This window comes from Falco biarmicus, chromosome 16, assembly GCF_023638135.1.
Source record: "Falco biarmicus isolate bFalBia1 chromosome 16, bFalBia1.pri, whole genome shotgun sequence".
Classification (NCBI taxonomy): domain Eukaryota; kingdom Metazoa; phylum Chordata; class Aves; order Falconiformes; family Falconidae; genus Falco; species Falco biarmicus.
In genome coordinates, this window is record NC_079303.1 from 9,375,391 (window position 1) to 9,396,977 (window position 21,587).

A 21,587-nucleotide genomic window follows, 5' to 3' on the forward strand; every position below is an offset into this window, starting at 1 on the left:
GGTCTTAGAGACCCACAAATGGTTTTGAGGTTGCTCTGCGGCGAATGAAGAGACGGGACACAGCTTGATGCAAGCAAATGTCAATTTATTGTACAGAAGCACGCGTTTTTATACACTTTCAGAAGCTGCGCGTTTGAAACTAATTGGTTCTTGAAGCTAAGCATTGCATACTAGGCAATCCCTGATTGGTGGTTAACTACCAGCAATTAACCACAAGGTGTTACCTTTCCTTGGCGCCTTCCGTCTCCCACTCCCCTGTGCTCTGCAAACATGCCTCATCATGTTAATTGTTGTCTAGACAAGCCCCAGCACATTCCCCTCAGCTAACTGATTGCCACGCGTGGTCCTAGTTTCCAGCCCGCTCCTGCAGATCTGCAGGGGCTGCTTTTGCTGCTGGCTCTTCGGTTCATGAGAGCTCTTGGGACGTGTGAAGGGTGGGAAGAGGTTCAAAGGAAGAACCCGGGGAGCTCATTTCAGCAGTTCAGCTTCAACAGTCTCTATATGGAAAATGAAAACCTGCCCTTGTGCTGCCACTGCCAAAACGTGATGTGCTGGGAGTCAGCACGGAGACCTTGATCCCCTAAAAGCTGTAGAGTCTGACAGCGCCTCCGTGGCAGAGACCAGAGGCTCTTTTAAGGGATGCACTAGGTGCCCTGTTTAAAAATCAGAAAGCCCTGGCCCGGGTTCCAGCGCAGGGCAGCCTCTGCGTGGCTGCTCGTTAACAAAACTGTGTCTTTTTGGCAAAAGACTTTCCGCTACAAATGCAGTCAAATATTTGTCTAAGCAAAAGGTAACCCAGCAGTCCCTCCCTGAGCAAACCGGCAATTGCTTTGGGATTTTGCTTGAGTTCAAAGTGTGCCTTTGTGGTTGTGTTGGGCCTGTGAAGGCAACTGCCCAGAGCAGGTGAGGCCACATTCAGCTTTGCTTTTATTTCCTTGGTGCCTGCTTCAGGTTAACTTCCTTGCACAGCAGCGGTGGCGCCTGCCGAGTGCCCCAGCACCTCTTAGCGCAGCCCTGTGTGCTGCAGGGAGCTGCGCCAGCTGGCCCGGCAGCAGCCAGGAGATGAGCTTGTCCCTTCAGCGCTTCACAAGTGACAAATAAAAGAAGCTACTCCTTTCACAGCACCGCTTCTGAACACCCGATGGTGCTTTGTAGCTGCTGTGATGGTGCCAGGTGCTCCTGTGGGCTCAGGCTGAAACATGTGTCATGGGCTGGGATTGTCCCTTCCCTGTGTCCCACTGTGTTGTCTGATTTTTCCCTCTCGCTTGCTTCAGATCACAGAAGCAGATGCTGGTGTTTGAAAGTGCCTTGCAGGAGAGGTTAGGATCGGCTGGGGCTGTGGATGACCAGCTTGCTGTGAAGCCGAGGAGAGCAGTCCTACTGCAAATGGAACTGCCAAGTGGTGCCAGAAGCTGCAAATGCCAACCCAGCTGTTGTGGACTGGGTTAAGGCCGTGTGGGTTTTTTCTTGGCCTGGAGAAGTTGGAGGAAGGACCGTCTGTGGCGTTTAACGTGGTCTCTGGAGCCGACCGTGGGAGGATCTTGCTGGGCCGTGGGTGCTTGGGTATTGCCATGGTTTTAAATGCACGTGATGCCAAGCAGTAGAGAGCTGCCATGTGCTTAGGCTCTGAGGGAGGTCGGGTATGTCGGGTGGAGGAGAGGAGGGGCTGGTAGTCCCCAGCCTGTGGTGCCCCGCAGTATGGGGCGGGATGGGAGATGCCCTGGCAGGACCCTGCTAGCTGAGGAGAATTGCTGGGTGTGAGGGAGGAGGGACTGCTCCTGCTCTGCATCTGTGACAGACCACTAAGCCCCGCTCCTACAGCGTGGTGGTACTGCAGCATGGTTCTGTCCTCGGTGTCGTGGGGGCTTAGATGGCTCTTAGCTGCCAGAGGAAACAGGAGGCCAAGAGGGCTGGGGTTAAGGCAGCGTCAGCCCCAGAAACAACTACTTGACCGATCCTGTAACTGCATAGATATGGGTGTCCTTGACAGCTGTACCCTTTCTTGTCTAGGTTGAGATGTTGTGCCGATACCTTGCAGAGTCAGGTCTGAACCTCTATCCGGAATCTATCCATCCTTCTGTGGCACTGTCTTCTGGCAGTCGCAGCCTTGGATACTGCCTTGTTGACTTCCATGTCAGAGATTCCCCTTGAACTGTGATTAACTTCTTGAGGCTTGTAAATTTTCTTCTGCATGTACACAGAGACAGCTGTCTGCATTAAAGGGTATCATAGTATTAAGGAAAAAGAAAAGCTAGGAGGCATCACACTTGTTAGGGCCAAAGATTTTGCTTTGTTTTAAAAAAGCAATGGGAGGAGAACAACTTACTCTGCAAGTAACTGCACAGTTAATGTCTCAAAAATGCAGGCATTTGAAATGCTGTCTTGCTTCAGAGAAGAAGTAGAGAAGCAGTTCAGAGTTTGGAAGTGAGATGTAAACTAAACAAAGTGAGAAAACGAAATGGGTTCCCAGCATGGGTATAAAAAGGGGGACAGCAAAGCCAGGGTTGTGCGTTCAGGTCTGTGCTACCAAAACCAAAATGAAATCGTTGTTCTCCCCTACAGTGTGGGGCTGCATTGCTCAGAACGCGGCAGGGGAAACACGGACAAAAGGAGCCACCTTGATTTTCCTTCTTTCTCATCAGGAAACAAATACGAAGCCTGTTCTGGCTCAAGAAGACTGAGCTGCCTATTTGGGACTTCATCAGGTGTCAGTGGGTAAGTGATCTGACTGCAGTTATTTGTTAGAGGATGTTTTGGTAGCATCTAAAATGATTGAGTGTTGCAGTCAGTCCTTTCTTGAACCGAGCGCTGGAGTTCTTCCTCCATGGGTTAAAATGGGGGTAGTGAAGGCTCCTTCTGCACCCCCTCGTATAAGCTGCCTGTGGCAGCACTTCCCCCCCCTCCCTGGATCCTCACTGCAGCTCTTTGCCTTTGCTGCAGCTCTGTGTCCTCTGCAAGACAGCAGCCGTGTCCAGTTATTCTGTGGGTTTGATGGTGTGGGTGCAGCAATGATGACAGGAAAGGTGCTTCTGATGTGCCTGTTTCAGACCCTGTGCAGGGGTTTTGGTGTTCAGAAGCTGGAGAGTGCCTGTGCTGTCAGGGTTGACCTCGGAGCCCGCAGCAGGGCTTCTGGGGGGTGCTGGCTGACGGTGCTCTGTGTCCTTCTAACGCTGCAGCAAAGGAGAGGTTAATAATGCAAGGTGCCTGCTCTTGCCCGCGGCTGTAGGCTCCTTTGTTTCTGCAGGAGGAGAAGAGCTGTGTAAACAGTGTTTCCCCGGGGCTGGGGGGAAGGATTTTCAGCCTGGGTGGAGCAGCTCCCTGCATGAACCAAGTTCTCTGTGCCTCTAAAAGAGAGCAGGGCCACCAGCCTGGTTTGGTCAGACCCCGCTAGGATGGAGCAGGGTGGCTCGCTTGTGCGCTGCGCTGTGCACGAGTGTGATCCCCTGTCTGCTTCCTTGGGACTAGCTGCAGCCTGTGCTGCTGGGCATGTGTCTGTCAGGAGCGCAGGCAGCCAGCTGGGAGCCAAGTGTGAACCGGGAGGGATGGCTCCCAGCTGAACTGGATGGTGGCAGCTGGATGCTGTGAAGGAGAGCAGAGGTGAGCTGCTGGGGCGGGGGGGGGTGTTGGCAGGGGAGGAGGGGCTTGGTCCCTGCGGGAGCAGAGCTGGCTGTGTAGGACCCCAGGAACAGAACGGAGAGGGGGCAGTGATATAAACCCTGTACCCCCAAGTCCATGGTCGTGAGCTTGGATGGTGCTGTGATTTTCAGCCTCTGGGCTCTTCCTGAAAGTGTGCGTCTCCCCCAGGGGAGGTGGCTAAGCCCTGTCCCGGGGAAGAAGCCTGGAAGAGACTTGGTTGTCCTTCCCCTTCCCTGTCTCAGCTCCGCCTGTGTGTCTGGGTGTCCAGCTCTGTGACAGGGGTGGTCTGCCTTACATTTCCATCTCCAAGCATGGCGAAGCCCAGAACTGGGTCAGAAAGCGGTGGCTGCAGTCTTCTACATCCTGCAGGGCATCCTGAACCATGTGTGTAGGCTTGCCAAGTGTGGGCACCCATACCGACTGTAACTTCAGGTCCGTGGCTGCTCGAAAATGGCAGCTTGGCAGGGCTGTCTGGTGTCTGTAGCCATCAGGAGCCGTGGCTCTGGTGAAAAAGCTGCAAGACCAGCTGGCTGTGGCCTCCCTCTTGTCGTCTGCCAGCAGGCTGGCTGACAGCACACACCAGCCGTGCCATCTCCCCAGCCTGCTCTCTGGGAATGCAGTGTATTCCTATCCCTCAAAGTCCCCGTGAGCTAGAAAAAAAGAATAGTCTGCACTGTTCACCTTCCCTGCCCTCAGAAATGAAGCAGCTTTGGCAGAACGTGCGTGTTTTGCAAAATGCTGGAGCACCCCAAGGGCTTTGCGTGCAAAACATGAGCGAATCAAATCAAGCTGCCTTTAGCAGAGAGCGTGGGTCCCCTTCTGCTGGATCACCAGGGTCTCTGCAGCTCCCCTTGCACGGGGCTGCATCATCTCTTCCCTGCTGCCTGCCAGGGTTTTTGTCTGGGTGTTTAAAGGCCCTGGCAAAGGGAGTTTGCCTCCCGTGGGGCTGGGAGCGGGTTGTGCAAGGGGGACCCACGCTCTCCCTCCAGTGACAGGCACTGCAGGGAGGCTGAAGAGCCTGTCTGAGCTGGGGCCCTCTGGGTGCTGTGCTTCTCTAGCCTGGGTGGCTGGAAGTAGCTCCTGCAGACCATCTTGGCGTGCTCTTGCCGAGCGATGACCTCTTCAGTGCTGTAAGTTGGGATTTCCACAGCGACAAGCTGTGCTGCTGTGGGTGCGCTGGTGTAGTTGCCCTCCAGTTGATGGGCGTGGGTATGTCCAGCCCAGGGTCTGGCAACAGCAGATAGAGATTTGCCTCCATTACATGTGAGAGTTGGGATGTGGGAAGAGGAGCAAAGGAGAAAAAGGCTTTGAAGTCAAGGTGTATGCATTAAAAAAACAAACAAACAAAAAAAAAGCCCCCCAAAACTGAGCACGTTTCTCTCTGTCCAGCATGCTTGAACTCCCCTGTCCCAGGCTTCTCTTGTACTGTGAACTCTGCTTTACTTTAGGTTGAACCTGTCTAAGAAAAAAAAATAAACTGGCTAAACTTTGTGCAGAAAACTCTAAGATCCCGATGGGTCTTAACCTATACGAGAAAACAGAGTGAACTAACCCTATTGCAATGTCCACGTGGTAAAATGGGGGTGAGCAAGCTGACCTGTGATCGGAGGCTGACGAAGGAAGGCGCTGGCTGGGAAGAATGGTGGGTCCTGCCTTCCCTGCTTCCCTGCCCTGCGTTTGCCTCTGCCAAGTAATGACTGGCTCATCTCGGTGGCAGTGCAGGGAGCACAGGCTAAAAGTGAAGTGGCCCATGGGTAGCGTGTAACTCTGAGATCAAAGTCCGGAGGGAGGAGGGTGAGCCCTGGCTGTGCAAGGCACCGGAGGGTGATGTGCTGCACATCGGGGTGCCTTTTTATTGCATGCCTTCGTGTTTTGTTGCTCAGTCCTTGGAAAAGACTGTGCTGAGGATCAGACGTGGCCCCGTGTCCCTTTCCTGTGCCAGGCTGAGCCTTGCCTGAAGGGCTGCAGTTACCCAGGATTGCAATGCTCGTGTCCCCAGGTGCAGTGCGATAATGGCTGTGGGCCTTCTGAGGTCCAGTTACTTGGGCAGAAGCCTTTTTGAGAAGGAAGTATGGGGAAGACTAATATACAACACAAATTCTTTTTGGATGATTATTTCACACTCTGCGATCCCATGGCATATGCCCAAGGCTCAGGCTTTGAGGTGTCCTGCTTGGCTTCTTGATGAAATACCAGCGATGCTCACTCTGAAGTGGGAATAAGTCTCCAGCTGTCTGATTTGGAAGTGCTCTCGTTTGCCATCTTACGCAGCTCCATGTTTCCCCTGTGGTCTCACCAGCCAAAGAAGCAGTTCTGTCCTCCTAGCTGGAGGAGCCTCTGTGTCCTTGAAAGGAACGTGAGGGATTCAAACAACACTCAGCAAGCAGTGACCTCCCTCGAGCCCTGTGTCAGACCCTGCACAAGGGCAGGGCAGAGGCGCCCAGGTGAAGTGCATCTGTCTGAATGGACCACCGGTGTGCCTGGTGCCCGAGCTCCTCAGCGAGGGCGTAAGGGCACCTGTGGGCTCTGTCAAGAGTTGAGAGCTGTGTGTGATGCTGTGCTTAGCAGGGTTTGCTGGCTGCGGTGCTTCCCTGAGAAGGACAGGTCAGTTGTGCTGGTTTGTGCCCGGGTGTGAGCCTGCGCCGAGAGCCCTGCCGCAGGCAGGCTGCGAGGGGCGCGGTGGCAGCGCAGCAGGTGAGCTGCTTGAGCTGGGCTCCAAGTTATCCCAAAGTGAGCAGGCCAGAAGAGCAGCTGGTCCCTTCTGAGGGCAGTGCTGGCACCTCTGTGGGCTGTGTGGCTTGATTTTTAGGATCTGTTGTCATAGTGGGTGTTTCCAGATGGCGTGTGGCTCTTGGATGATGAGTCTGGAGTGCTGGCTTGCTTTCTTAGCCCCGGGGGAAACCCTGTGGGTCCTGCCATGAATTTCTCTAAGGGCTGCCGCCGTGTTTTGTGCTGAGACGGGCAGGGCTGTGGCTGTGCTGAAGCTGGGAGGCTGTGTTGGAGGCAGTGTGGCTGCATGCTTGCTGTGGGCGTTGCACGCGTTCCCTGAGCTGCTGTTGGTGCTTGGAGAGCAGGCTGTGCTAGCCAGGCACCTGCAGTGCCTGTGCCCAGCAAGTGCAGGGAAGCGCGGCTGGTTCCAGTTGCCCTGGGGCAGGGGTAAGTGGGAGCTCCCTGCTGAAGCCGTGAGCTGGTGTGGTAGCTGGGCACAGCTGGGCTCCTGTTTGTGGGTCCCCCTGGGCTGGCAGAGGCTGGGTGGGAGCCGGCTGGGTGCTGAGCATCCCTGCAGCCCTCTGCTGTGCCTCTCCGCGTCCCTGCCGTTGCCACGGTGGCATCGGCCACTGCCCCTGCCGTTGCCACGGTGGCATCGGCCACTGTCCCTGCCGTTGCCACGGTGGCATCGGCCACTGTCCCTGCCGTTGCCACGGTGGCATCGGCCACTGTCCCTGCCGTTGCCACGGTGGCATCGGCCACTGCCCCTGCATTAGCCACTGTCCCCGTTGAAGTGGCAGCCAGGACAAGGGGCTGGCTGTCAGCGCCGACCGGGAGTGCGCGGGTGTCCCTGCGGCCCCACCGGTGAGGTGGCGGGTGGCTTTCGGTGCCGGGGCCACCTGCGGGTGGGAGGGCTTGGGAGCGGGGCTGGGGGCAGCTCGGAGCGGGGACACAGAGGCAGGGCTGTGCCTGGGCCGGGGTGACACCGCTCCTGCCAAACGCCTCCCGGCAGGACGTTGTGCCCATCTTCCGGTGGGGTCTGTGTCCCTGCAAGGGGGGGAGGGTTTGGGGGATGTGGCTGCCTGTGGAGGGAGCGGGGGGGGTGCTCCTGAGGCACCTGGAGGCTGCAGACATCCCTTGTCAGGCACCGGCAGTTGGAGCCCCTTCTCCTCCCCTCCCGAGCCGGACAGGGAGCGAGCTTTGCTCCCCGAAAGAAAACTCGGTTCTTCCTTGCTTCCCATTCCCACGGGGTGTCGGTGTGCCTGCATCCGGACTGGGTTAACCGTGGAGGGGGTGGAAGCTGCCTGCTTAGCTGCTGCTGCTCTCGCCCTCCTCATCTTGCTTTCTCCCTGTGTTGCCCCGTCTGTAAATGAGGGGTGAGATGAGTTGTTCTTGCTCTGTCTACAAAATGCTGTGAAGGCTCGCGATGAAAAATCGGACAGATGGCCCAGGTAGAAGTGACTGCAAAGCTCACTGCTTTCCTTGCATTTTAAATCCATAGGTGACTTTCTGAGAAAAAGCAATTTGTGTATACATCTAGAGAAAATGCAGAGGCTAGAGCGCTCCAGGAGGGAGCAGATGATTCTTAACAGGCTGTCCAGCCTCACCCCTTCACTGAAGGATGAGCAGTAACTTGGTGGTGAAGCCAAAGCTTCCTCTGTAACACCTTGGGGTCGCAGCCAGTGCTGTAGTATTACAGCAGCAATCCAGAAAATGCAGAATATTTACTCTTCTGGCAGCCAGTAATGTGTGTGTGTGTGCTGGAGAAGCAGGCAGAAGGCTGGAGCCAGCCCAGGCCGGCTTGGGGGGTTGTGTTTCTGCTTTTGGTTGTTTCCCTGCCTCCACTCTGGTGTCTTCAAACTGAGTTAATGTTTATGCTCTGCCAGAGGTAGAAACTCCTGTGTGACAACTGGGCATGAATATACGTAACTTTTCACTGAGGAAGTTTTGAAGACTGAGGTTCTAACACTTTGGGTTGGATTAAGGCTCGTAGGAGCATTTTGGACAACTGGGCTGATGCCCGAGCTCTCAGGGTCCTGGCAGGTGAAGGCAGCTGGTGGGTATACGTGAACACCGTGCAGCCTGTGCTGTGCGCTGCGAGTTGATGGTGCAGAAACTAAGAGATGGTGCAGAAACAAGGGGAGTGAGTGGTGTTTAGGGCTGCTGGCAGTGTCCCTTGTTCCATCTTGGTGTGCACTTAAAGGGTGGATTAACAAATTCTTGCAGATCATCAGAATGGAGATTACTGGTCTTATGCTTTTTCATGCTGCCCAGGGAAGCGGTTGAGTCACTGTTCCTGGAAGTATTGAAAAGGCACATAGACGTGGTGCTTAGGGACATGGTTTAGTGGTGGACTTGGCAATGTTAGGTTTATAGTTGGGCTCAATCCGAAGGGTCTTTTCCAACCTAAATGATTCTATGAAATGCGATCCAGGTGCCAGGAAAAGAGTAAATAAAGAGGGAGTTGCAAATCTGCAAAGCTAGGGTAGCCGAGATCAAATGCTGGGTGAGGCAGCCTGGAAAGGGACAATAGTACTGTAAATACTTAGGCAGGAACCAGAGTTACTGTAAATGATGGTACGTGAGGCTAGGGAATCTCCAAGCAGACCCTTGGAAGTGAGCTTGGTTGCTGTCACTGTCAGCTGGCAGCTGAAGTTTATTGAAAGAAATTAACAGGAAGGTATAACATGAGGCTCCTATTAATTATCTCGGCTATGGTAGAGCTTTTGTAATAAATTGCAGGATGGCAGAATCAAAGTGATAAATTAGAGGTGGACTGGAATATAAAGGTGACAGGTGAGGCTTCCTGCGTAGCAAGGCTTGATTTAGAAAGCACTCAACCACTTAGCAGCGGGCTGGAGGGGCAAAAGAGTAGTCTTGGAAAATCTGCTTCTCCTTTCCTGGCTTCCTTGAGATGCTGTTGATATGGTAATTATAGGTAAGCAGGTGATTTCTAAGCAAGAGATGTGATGATGCTACTGAAGCCTGAACAGGGCAAGACGGTCTAACTGAACAAAATTGTTCAATAGCATCCTGATTCTCACTTTTAACGGATCTCCTTGTCTTGCTCTTCCAGCAAAGTGTAATAGAAAAGCAAATTAAGCAGTTGCTCCAGAGAGAGATGGTTTATCTTTGCGGAAGCAAGAAGAGGATTTATTGTGTATGCCAAAGCAAGACTGAGCCACCAGTCTGTGCTCCTACCAGAAAAGCTGGGTGTAGTGTGTTGCAGCGCAGTGTGCGGGTCCATCCCCAGCCTCTGCCTGGAGAGCAATCGGCTGGTGTCAGACCGGCTCAGAGGCTGGTGCTGGTGCTGCAGCACGAGTGACGTGGGGTCCTTCGAAACAGGAGCACTGGCACATGGCATGGTGACAGCTGCAGGATCTGTATGGACAGAGCTGTGCCTTTCCGTCAAACTGCCCTTTTTCTCCTAGTGGGCATTAAGGATTTTGCTGTTTGTTCTTAATTTCCTGTCTTGTTTGAGCACAGTACCATCAGAGAGCGGTTCAGTTTCATTTATAGAGGGAAGCTGTTGGACATGCACACAAAGGGATTTGGATGCTTTAGGGCCATATCTAAGTGCTCTCGTCAAAGTGTTCCTCAGCACAGCTTTTGCCAAGCTCACGGGTGCTGAAGGGCCACTCTGTGCCTGCGTTGGTTGAGCTTTCTGACTTTTCAAGACGTGAAGCCCTGCCTTGTGCCTGCAGACACTTCGGCTGTACGGCCCTAGCCCGTATCGTGAGCCAGGCAGTGTTCAGAGGTTAATACTGCTGCCCTAAGGAGAAGAGGTGCTTTTATTTATCCTTAATGTAGCTCATGGCCAAAACACTCGCCTGGGAGCAGGATGATCCTGTGCAGACCCTTCTTTTCTGCCTAACCTGACTCAAGGAATCTCTGTAGTAGCTGTGAGCCCACATCATGAAACGGATCCTTTTCTGTCACCTTGAAGATTGTCCTGATCTTTTTGATTTTTTTCTCCAGAGGCTCCTTATGTGCTGCACATGAGTCATTAGCTAAAAGACTTTGTAACCCAGGGAGCAGAGCCCCCCCAGCCAAGGGTTTTCCTTAGCTCTCAAGCATCCTAGCTGCTAGCCTGCAGATCAAGCTTTTCCTCACTTGCTTTCTGGAGGCAGCATTGCTAGGAGATCTGGAAGTGATCTTGTTACCGAAATCTCGGAATGAAGAACTTATCGACACCAATGTGATGTAGATAAGCAGACACTTCTTTATTGACGGCCGGGTGCGTGAGCGAGTCCTCTCACGATCAACGCACGCCAGGTCCCAAAATCAGATTCCATATATAGAACTTATTCATACATATTCATTAAATATTCATGCATAATCATAACATTTCCCGTAAATCATTAACATACTCTCCTCCCATATCCGATTCTGTGCAGTAGAGCTTAGAAAGGTCTAGAAATGGGTCTGGGGTGCAATTTGGGTAGGTGGTGTATGAGTCGGTGGTCGCGATCTCCCCCTGCCGGAATTACCTTTTACTGAAGTTCACAGTTTCTTGGCAGGTAACCACAAGCTGTTCCAGTCGACTCTCCCCAGTTCCCATTCATCTCATATTCTGACATTTCAGTACACCTCTGCATACAGAAGACTGGTTAAATACAAAGAAACCTTTCAACCCTAAAGTTATTACCTAAGTTTTAACAATGGTTCCAGCCCCTTCTTCTAGCCTTGGTACAGGACGTACGGAAGATCTCATAGCAGCTTTTACTGTGCAGCTATAAGTTTCTTATAAGATTTTTTTTCTTATCCTTCTATATTTTAATTTTATTAAATGATTTTATAAAATCAATTAATCAATCAAATAAAATCAATCAATCTTAACTTATTAACAAATCGATAACAATCTTGTCTGGGCTGACGAGCAGGGCTGAGGAATGGATTTGGCCCTCTCCATCTCCCTGGGAGGGCGGAAAGGTTTGGGCTGGAAAACCAGAGGAGTTCAATGGCAGGGACGCAGCTGAGTGTGGGAGCAGGGTGCTTGGGTTTGAGAGCAGGCTGAGATGCCAGCGTTGGATGCTGCGGTGCTTGCAGGCTTTGCACAGGTTCCATGTGGCTTCTGCCATGCAGCTCCATGAAGGCACTTTGCAGCTAGTGGTTTCCCTTGCTAAGCACCTGTGGCTGCTTTGTCAAGTCCTCTGAGTGTGAAGCCTGGCTCCAGCTGTGCTGCTTGCCTGCAGCAGGCAGGAGTCACTTCTGTGCCGAGCCGGGGAGGCTCTGGCATTGCTTCTGAGGTGGGGGAGCGGTGGGCAGGAGCACGTGGTGGCAGCCCGGTGAGTGCATCTGGGGCCAAGCATGAGAGCCCTGATGGGTCTCACCTTGACGTCTGTCTTGGAGTTCTGCCTTCTGAGGCAGGAAGCATCACCCAGCGTCCGGTTCCCTTTCTTTAGAGCGCTTCTGTCTTGGAGCCTGGAGCGCACCGGGGTGTCATATCTGAGCTCTGCAGTTCCTGCTCAGATTTGTGGCTGGACACCATGTGGGAGACGTGTTGGAGTGAGTTGCCGCAAGCTAGCTGGCTGGAGAGCCAGCTTTTATCTTCCCTGACCGGACTGTAAAGCCCCAGATAATGTATGCTGGTTTTCCAGCGGAGGGTTCCTGGTTCCCTGCTGAGCAGATGTGCTCATTTGGTTTGCTTGTGGACGTGAGTCTCATGGGAAGCGTTTGTTTATGTCGTATGCTGCGCTGAAAATGCGTGAAGCTCCCTGGCAGCTGAGATGGCCTTGTAAGTTGGATGTCCTCAGCTGGCGTGTGTGTAGATGTGTGCACGGTTAATTGGAACAAGCTCATTAGGTGGCTACTCACCAGGTGCAACAACAGAGGACACCCCAAAGGCATTGTTGGAGCTGTGGCAACACGGTGATTTGCCTGTTCTCTTTTGCGTTGATGTGCTTGGGGTCCTCCCCAGGCAAGCAAAATAGGAATTAAGTTCTTGCTTTGTAAGTCAGCGTGGAGGTTTTTCTGTACTCCTTAAAGAAATGAGTAGCTTGTCTGCAGTGTCTGGATGAATTTACCTGAAGCTGGGATCTGTGAGTTTTTGCTTAATTTCGGGATGTCAAAAAGTGTTAGGGTAGAGCTGGGTCTTTCAAGTCCCATAAAATAAGAAGTGGGCAAATCCATCCGTCCCTTGGTCCAGTTAGCCAGAAAGGGAGGGGAAATGATTTCTAGTCCAAAGTAGTGCTTAGTAAGTGCTGTACATACCTCTCTTTGATTTTTGTCGATGCTTGAGACCTGCTTTCTGGGGGTGTTTTCTCCTCTTTCCCTTTCTTGCACCCGCACTTTTTGAGATGCAGATGGAGAGGTCGTCAGCAGGCTGGTGGTAGAAAAAGAATGGCCCATGGACCTGTTGACCCATGTGGCCTGCAGGATGAGGATGCTGGAGAAGAGCTGCCGTGAGGATAGCCTTAAGTGGCCCTGCTTTCACTAACGTTGCGTTTATATTTGAGCTAATTGCTCATGCAGCTTGAATGGTTTCATGCTTTTCTTTCTGCTGTTACACCTTCGAACGCCTGTAGGGAGCCTTGAGTTTGGGTGTTAATAAGTGAAAAAAGGGGCCCTCGTTCTCCATGGAGAAAGGCTCTTGGTCACTGTGGCAATTTCATGCCTGGAAGGAGTCCTGTTTGCTGGATCATTTTTGCAAGTTAACCAAATTAGCTTTGAGAAACCATAGTTGATAATCAGAGTACTGAGCTCTGTGCTCCATTAGTTAAAACCATCACCAACCTCCTTGCACAAAGGGTGGGCATTCGGTTTGCAAAGTAGGAGAGCGGTCTGATTTTGATGCTCGGGGCAGCAGCGATCCCCGGCTTTAAGGTTGTTCCTAATACTCTGAGCACTTAGTAGGGTCAGGCGCAGAGTCGCATCGGGTCAGCTGCTTTTGCAAAATGAAGCAGTGAAGTGGCATTTCTCTTTTGTTCCCACCGAAAAACTTTTGAAGAGTAATAAAGGACAGTTTGGGTATTAATCGAGATTTGGATAAAAATTCCAGTAAATAGTTCCAAAATAGATGGAAGTTGGAGGGAGAAGGTGAGAAATGCCAGCAGGCTCTGATGTGTGCATGTGGCTTGTGAAAGGCTGTTTTGGCTCAGGGAATGTTTGTTGTGGGGTTTTACTTCTATCAATCTTCACTCTTCTGCTTCAACATGGTCTAATTATGAGACAGGGTGGGGAGGCCGCAGTTATGAAGGATGCCACAACCCGGAGACACAGCTGTCTCCTTTGGGTCTGCCATGAAGGGCATTCTGGATTTTCAAAGTCCTGTTGTTGTTCCTTGCAGGTCAACTGAGGCATGGCCACTGGAAAGCCCTGCTGGTTCACGGGGTCCTCCAGGATGGCTGGTGGATTCCCGAGCCAAGTGGTAGTGCCTCGTAATCCGAAGCTAGTCAGAGAGACGGAGAAGCCTGCAGCTGTAAGTACCTGCTGCGGCCAGGTAGGAGCTGTGTAAGGCTGGAAACTGCCCCCACGTCCTTCCTCTACCTGCCCCTCCTGTTGTCTGGCCGCACTGTGAAGCTGGACACCACCTCCCCGTCTCTCTGCTGCCGTGCTTCTGTCGGAGGTGGCGATCATGGTGCAGTAGGGGATGGACTGTGTGCTGCTTCAGGGCAAGCCCAGAGTCTGTCTGGATGTGCCACCGGAGCCAATTTAAATGGACGTACCGGGCATTGCACCGGAATAGCTGAAGCATGAGCGTGTGCTTCGTTCTGTCCCCTTTGTGTGGGCAGCAATGTTTTGTCACGTCGGGATGCTTGCCAGCGCTGCTCTGACCATACCTGCCCTCCAGGCAGCTGGGCGCGTGGTGGGCTGCTCAAACTCTGCCTGAAGGTTTCGAGAGGTATGGCTGGTCCCAGATGGAACAGGTTCCAAAACAGTTGTTCTGTCCCGTATCCCCTGTGGAGCACAGACCCAGCGCTGCAGACAGCAGCGGAGTCAGGGCAGTTCCTCCTTCCCATCCTCAGACGTCCTTTGCTGACCAGAGCTCACCTGACTGAAGGCGACCTGGCGCTGAGGCTCTGTCGAGGAGATCTCTCTGCATACTTCTGTGGAGAGGTCTCGGAGGCCAGAACAGAGAAAACAAGTGCTAATTCAAAAGAGATAACTAAAACCTGGAGCCATTCCTCTCCACCTCAGTTTTGGCACAACACTGCTTCTCTGCTTTCCTCTGACTCACCCAGCAGTGACGTCTCCACATGTGTGGTGGTTGTAAGCGTTGTGCAAGGATGGAGTTAGGGGGTTGCTGGTAACTCCTCCCGACCTTCTTCAAAGGTCACTGGCTCAATCCAGCAAATCTGAAGAGGAAACAAATGCCTGAAGAGCCAAATCCCCCAACATGTCACATCAAATCACAAAGGAGAAGCTACTGGGACAGAGCCACTTGGTTGGAGCGTGTGCATTCCGCTCTCTGTCATTAATTTACTGATGTTAAATATTTCAGCGGGTAATTATGGGACTTCCAGGACTATCCTAGTGGCTGTGATCACAAATTATTCATCAGTGGCTCTTGCACAAGAAAAGCCTTTCTGAATGAAGGCATTTCTGTAGCTCTTGCTGGTGTTTTGCATTTCAGCTGACTCCCTCTGCCTTCCTGAAGGAGATGACTCTTAGCACCAAGCAGAGGCTGGCCAGCACTCGGGAGATGCGGCGGCCCCAGATTACCCAGCTTCTCGACGTGAGCGAAGCCTCCCGTCATAAGGTAGCCTTTTCTTGCCCTTTTCCTTGCTGTTTGACGTGACATTTGAAGTGGGCCTATGCTTGTGACAGGCTTGCCTCCAGCTTATCTAAATACTTTGGTGGCAGTTTGTCGTTTCAAACTGCTGCTGGTGGTGGTGGCGTTCCTTCTGCTGGGGGAAAGGTGAAATGTTTTCCCCCAGTGAGCTGTTGAAGTCCTGGCCTGCACTAAGCCCATATAAATCACCTCTGCTGAAGTTGGTGGCTTTTGCTGGAGACGAGCTACTGTGGCTAAAGCATGATCCTGGAGAAAGGCTGGGGGGGGACACAAGAATGCAAGCTTGCAATTTCCCACCCTCCTGCTGAAATAGGCAGCCCTTGGTCTGGTGTAGTCTCTGTCAAACGCTTGGGGTCATCGGATGGCCTCAATGGTGGCAGCGTTGGTCTTTGAGGGCTGAGGGCCTACGGTAACTCTTCAAGGTGTAGCTCAAGCAATTGCATGAATGCTTTGGGTTGGAACGACGAGTGGGACCCTTACAGGGTGTTAGATTTTGCAGGCTGCCAGGTACACAGGGGAATGGCGCTGGGCAGAGGGGAGCGGGTGTGCTTTATCTGGATCAGTGTTTGCTTACATGTACGTTGAAAGCTGCTCTTCTTACACATCTGCTTAGTAGAACGCACGTTCCAAGTGGGTAGATGACTGAGGTAGGCTGTTGAGTGGAAAAGTGCCAGCAAGAGACCTGTAAAAAATTGGTTGGAGATTGCCTTAGACAGCACGTGAGGTTGGGAACGCCTCGGACGAGCGCACACAGAACTGGCCGTGTGCTGTGGCTGCTGGCTTCAGCACGACCCTGACTCCTGTGCAGAAGCAGGAGACGTGCCTGTGTCTTGTGAGTGCGAAGAGTTCAGCTGGAAGGGGGGAGACAAAGCAGGGAGGGATTTTCTCCAAGTAATGCCTCTGCGCCGTAAGCGTTTGCTGTTTCTGTGTGTCGTCAGGCGCGCTTCTGTAGTGGTATTAACTGACGTGGCAATAATGGACTGTAATGAAGCATCCGTTGAAAGCTCATGGGAAAAGGAGATGCCAAGTCCAGCCCTATTCAAGTTGCGCAGTAGTGCTGGGGAAGGAGCTGAACCTTATCACCTCATCTGTTGCTTTCTTAACGGCGGTGTTCCTTTTTGGCCTGTCTTCTCTTCCTCATGGTTTCTAGGCTGTGTATCAAAAAAGAGATTTGAGGATGGGTTGGACTTGGTGACTGTCTCAGGGTAAAGATAATCCCCAAACTGTTTCCCGTGGAGTCTCCTGTAAATGCTTGGCTTTCACTTGCTGCACGAGTGCTTACGGCTCTCGCAGTAAGTGCTCTGGAGCGGTGTGACCGTGTTAGCCCAGGGCTCTGCCGGAGGTAAGCGCTGCCTTGCCTTTTGGAGCAGGAAACCTGGAGAAACGGCCAGCAAAAGAGCTGCTCGCTTGAGCCTGCTCAGTGTGGCCCAGAAACATTTGATCTGCTCAGAGCACAGGTGGGTGAGCTGCCGTTCCCCTGGCGTGAGCTGGGCAGGCGTACTCACCGGGAGACTGTACTTCACTGGGGACCGATGTAGTATTCTCTGATTGATGAATCTTTCTCCCAGCGGCTGAAACTCTGTTTTGCATCTGCAGTTCTCGGCACCTTCCCCGAGACAGCGCTCGTTCCAGCCTTTCCCGTCAGAGGTGGTATTCCAGAGCTACGTCCCCTACGAGGTCTATGAAGTGCCACTGACTCTGAGGAACGAGGACAAGGTAAGTGCTGGGATGTGGAAGTTTAACCCTGTGCTGGAACTGGAGAGCAGTGTCATCCGCGCGGTGCACAGCACAGCCAGTCACCTGCTGCAGCACAGCACATCCGGAGTAAAATGTCTCGCCACCTTTATTTTGCAAGATGGTGGAAATCTTGCCATGCTGAGGTTTCTCGCCCTGGTTTTGGCTGTGTGTTGGTAGTCCCTAACCGAAAGGAGCTTTTCTAGTCAGCATCCTTCCCCCTGAAAGCCCTGGATGGCTGGGAATGTTGAGGGCTGTACAGTTCTTCCCTGCCCTCGTGCTTTCCCTCGAGTGTGCACCGCGTCCTGGTGGCTCCGTGGTTAATCTTGGTTTCCACAGGGCAGCTCTGCCTCTGGGTGAGCTGCACAGAGAGCTGAACGGGCTGTCAGAGCGCAGGGGTTGAGTCTTCTCCGCTTTATGCTGGAGTAAGTTATAATTAGTGGTAACAGCGCTTCAGGAAAGGTGGTTTGAAACAGCAGTGGAAACAGACTGATGTAGCAGAAGCAGTGGGAGGCCTTTAGGTGCCGCTTCAGGCTCCTGCTAAGCTTAATTGGGTTCTGCTCAGGTTTTTCTGAGGCAATGTGATGCTCTGCTTCCCCTTTGGAGAGCCACAGCACGTTCAGAGTCAAGTGCCCTCGGAGGTCTCCACCTTTGCTTGAAAAACCTGATCATTTTGAGATTTCCGAAGAAAGCTGCAAATGGAAAAGTTGGAAAATGTCAGCAGTTTTGTTCCACTGTAAAGAGGGAAATTGAGACCTTTTGAATTTCAGTTGGGGAAACATTTGCTGGAATGAGGCATGTGCCAAGAGCAAGCTGGTGGGAAAAGGCAGAGGGAGGAAAGGAGCTGAGCTCGGTGTTCTCTCACTGCGCACTTTCCTACACGCAAGGGTTTCTTTTGATCTGTAGCAGTAAGTGCACTGGCAGCAGAGAAAGGTCAGGAAGAGAGGTGTAATTAAGGATACTCTTTTGTAATGAGGAATAAGAGGTATGTGTGAGGGGAGGGTGGGATGGGAAGATGGAAGTGTGCGCAAGAGCCGGTGAATTCCGCCCAGATTTCCAGATTTACCTGCTGGGGGGGACAAACAGGTGGACAACAAAAAAAAAGCTGCCAAGGCAGCGAGTGGAAGGACAGCGGGAGAAGTCCAAGTATTTCCTGAGAGAACAGGTTTTGACAGGGATGTGGGTGAAAAGGGAAGACCCTTTGGCTGGGAAGGATGCGTGTGTGGTCCCTCAGTTATTCCTGGAGAGTACTGCACCATTCCTGGTCTGGCATTTAACTTGGGAACGTGGATAAGGTGTGGCATGGGTGCCTGCACCCAGGGAATGCCACTGGTGTGGTCTACGCTGGGGTTTGGGCACCCCTTGCTGTAGGTATCTTCTTCCCAATTAAAATGTGCCTCAGTTTCTCTCTTCCTACTCTCTGCTTCGTTCCCACTGAGTCTTTTGGCTTCAGCTGCTCCATTATCCATGCAGCACCTCAAAATGGTTATCTTTGCCAAGTACCAGCCAACAGGCAAACAGTTGATTTGCTCTGTTCATGCTTCCTCAGGTGGAAAAGAACATCTGCATAACATTTCTGCCCTTCCCAGTAAGGAATAATAAACTTGTCCAGCTGCACCTTGGGGTTTACGTGCCCTGTAAAGGGGGAGGCAGTGTGTGAATGTGGGATTTTTCCAAACCGAACTAGTTTTGAAGCCGGTAAGACCTCAGCCATTGGAGAGCGTGGGTGTAAAAGTAAGATTAGCTCTAAGGAAAATCCTTGGTATGTTCTAAATACAGAAAGGTAGAGATGATAATCCTGAGAGGGTGTTCTATTCTAATTTTGTTGGCTTTTGGCAACGTCCTGGAGAAGAGCAGTGTTGTGCTCTGTCTCAGAGTTTTCGCGCTGGTTTCCCAGATTCTTCTGAATCTTATACTGCATGGCAGCCTGAAGTTGTTTGCCCCCTAAAAATCCAGCTGACAGCAAAATGTATTCCAAATAGAGGCTCTGTAATGGTGCAACTACAGAAGTGCTTCGCTATATACTTACTGCTCTCACCAGTGTTGTACAATTGCTTTTCTGTCTTCAGGCTGTTCCTCAGCACCCTCAGGTGTTCTGGGTGGCTTTTGCTGAAGGTCTTAGCCACACGTGCTCCTCTCCTAAGGGACTTGGTGACCAAACTGCTTGTGTGCGCTGTGAAACTGGCTCCTGGAACCCGCTGCCCCAGGACATTGCTGGGTTCCAAGGGCGTTTGGAGAGTTCAGGACTGCCTGGGCCATGGGTTACCAGGCTCGGGTGGGTGGTGCAGAACAAGCCTCCATTTTTTCCAAGCCTCCTGTGGGGTTGTTGTTTGTCAGTGAAGCTGCCCGTGAGTCCAAATCACCTGCTTTAGACTTTGAGATTTGGTGCTCAGGGGTCGAGAAATGCCTGCGTGCTGTCTGTGTGCTGGTGGTGTCCCAGAGGGCAGAACCGTGCAGCAGGGTGCCTGCAGGGACTGCTGGGGGTGGGCAGGGATCCCCAGGGATCTGGCTTGCCTGCGCTGGCAGCTGCCTGGCTACGGTCACAGGCAGCAGGAGCCTCCGGAGAGCAGAGGTTGGCTTTTAAAACTGAGACTCCAGCGGCAGTCAGTGCCGGTCATGTATCTCGAGGCAGAAGATGCCTTTGGAGCCCATAGTTGATAGCCACAGCCTGGGGGGTCGCCTGGCTTTCCATCACTTTGCCAAGTTGCTGGCTCTCATCCTCTGCATCAGCCTTTCCTTGTAGCGTATTGTGCTTCTCCCTTGCTTCTTTACAGCTCCCTGTGAATTTTCCTAGCCATCCTCTGTTTGTGGGGTTGTCGCTTTGTCTTCCCATGTTCCTCCTTTTGCTCTTCAGGCTTGCTTTTATTCCCAGTGAGGCCACAGTATGTGTGGTCTCCTCCTCTTGCTGGTCTGCATGCATGACTCTAGCCCTGCTCAAACCTAGCATGTTAAAGTGCATTTCTTCCTTCCCCCAGGATTAACACGTACTGTTTGGCTTTCAGATAACACAGTTCCCTTCTAGGGGCATGACTGCCTGGGTGTGTACAGGCAGAAGCCGGCAGGTTCTTTGGGCCTGTTGAATACACGGGTGGCTTGATTCAGATATTATATCTCGGTGCTGCTGGTGTCTTCCCTGCTTGGCCCTTCCTTCATTGCCCTGCTGCCTCTGGCCTTGAGCTATTTTGCCCAGGCAGAAGGGATTAATGTTGACTCTTGTGTATTATGTGCACGTACCTCCAGAGCTAAAAGTGCTTTGGAAAGGTGGTTAAGGAAGGCTATTGGCAGGTCTCTTCTGCTCCTGTTTCCACAAGCTGCAAAATCATACTTTCTTACCTTTTCTGCAGGTTCCTCAGCTGCTGAAGGTCACCTTGGAGAGGTCACCTTATTTCAAGTTGATCAGCCACCATGCCGTGTGCCGCAAAGTACCGCCTGGCATGCTTGTGACTTTCCACATCGTTTTCACCCCCAATGAGAACAAGGTGAGACTGGAGGTCCCAAGAGACAGGTGCCTTCAGCGGGAGGCGAACCTGCGGGGCTGGGTTCAGAACAGGGTGTCTGCTGTGGGGTTTGCGGCACTGCTAATATCTGTCCGTTGCTGTATGGTTATGGGTTTGCTCTGATAATTATAAATACAAAAGCCTATTTAAAATTGACCTGTTGTTTGGAGGACGCGAAGTTGAGCCTGATCAGAGTGAGGACCACCACTTTTGAAAACTGGAGTCACTGGGATGTGTATCACGTTGGACACAGCAGTGAGACAGTGGAACGTTCTGTCTGAAGCCGGCACTTTCCTTGCGCACCGGTTATAGCCCGTGCCGTGCTGCAAGGTTTGCTCTAGGCTGTGGTCAGGCAGCCTGCGGCTGGTCACATCCTGGCTGGCAGCACCATGCGATGCCACCGCAGCAGGGACTGACGGGCTGTGCATTCCCTCCCCGTGCTTTCCTGGGCGTTTGCAGGGGAAGGTGCACGTGGGACAGTAGGAAGATGGCCGGGAGGAGTGTTGATGTTTAGCCATCCCACCTCTCTACTCAGTGTTAGGGGCTTAATTATGATAGAAAATACTAGAGGAGTGAATAGATGCAGAGAGCTTTCCTCTTTCCCATCTGGCAACCAGTTCCCTGCCTCACCCTGGGCTGGAGCGAAGGTGATGCTTTTTCATACCCTCTGTGTTCCAGCCTTGCCGCTGTGCTGCCCCTGAGGATACTTGCCTGCCTGTGCTCCAGCTGTGATTCTAGGGGAGAAGATGTGCTCGTGGCGGGGAGCCAGCCTGGCACAGCCGCACTGAGCTCTAGATGTCTTTAATCAGCAGGGGGCCGGTGTGCTGCAGATGACAGAGACATCTGGAGCACACCCAGGCATTGAAGGGGCAGGTAGAATCTGCAGGCAGACACTTACCCCGGAGCCTTTGGGCAGTCACGCTGGTGTGGCTGTGGCTGTGTGCATGTGGCTGTGGCTGCTGTGTCAGCTGGCACCTATTCCCTGCCCCATGTGCCATGCAAAAGCTTGGAGGTTGGAACATCGGTGCTGTGGCTCTGGCAAGCCTGGCACGGTGCCGTGATGTGAAGGGGTGACAGTGTTGTCTGGAGGCTTCTTAATGCAGAAGGGTTTAGCACACGGCATGGAAGGGAGGAAGCATCGCAGGGGCATACAGCCAGGCTGACTCTTTCCAGCAGCACTCTGCTGCCTCTTGGCAGGGTTCTTTGTGTGGCTGTGTGGGCGAGGCGAGGTTAGGGGATAGCTCTGAGCCAGCTGATGCTTCTGCGCCAGGCCAGAG

The 21,587-nt window shown here is 52.6% G+C and overlaps 1 pseudogene; it reads left to right on the forward strand.

Moving 5' to 3' along the window:
- The first annotated feature begins 2,577 nt into the window (after window positions 1–2,577).
- LOC130159639 (hydrocephalus-inducing protein homolog) overlaps window positions 2,578–21,587 on the forward strand; it is a 109,078-nt pseudogene continuing 90,068 nt past the window's right edge.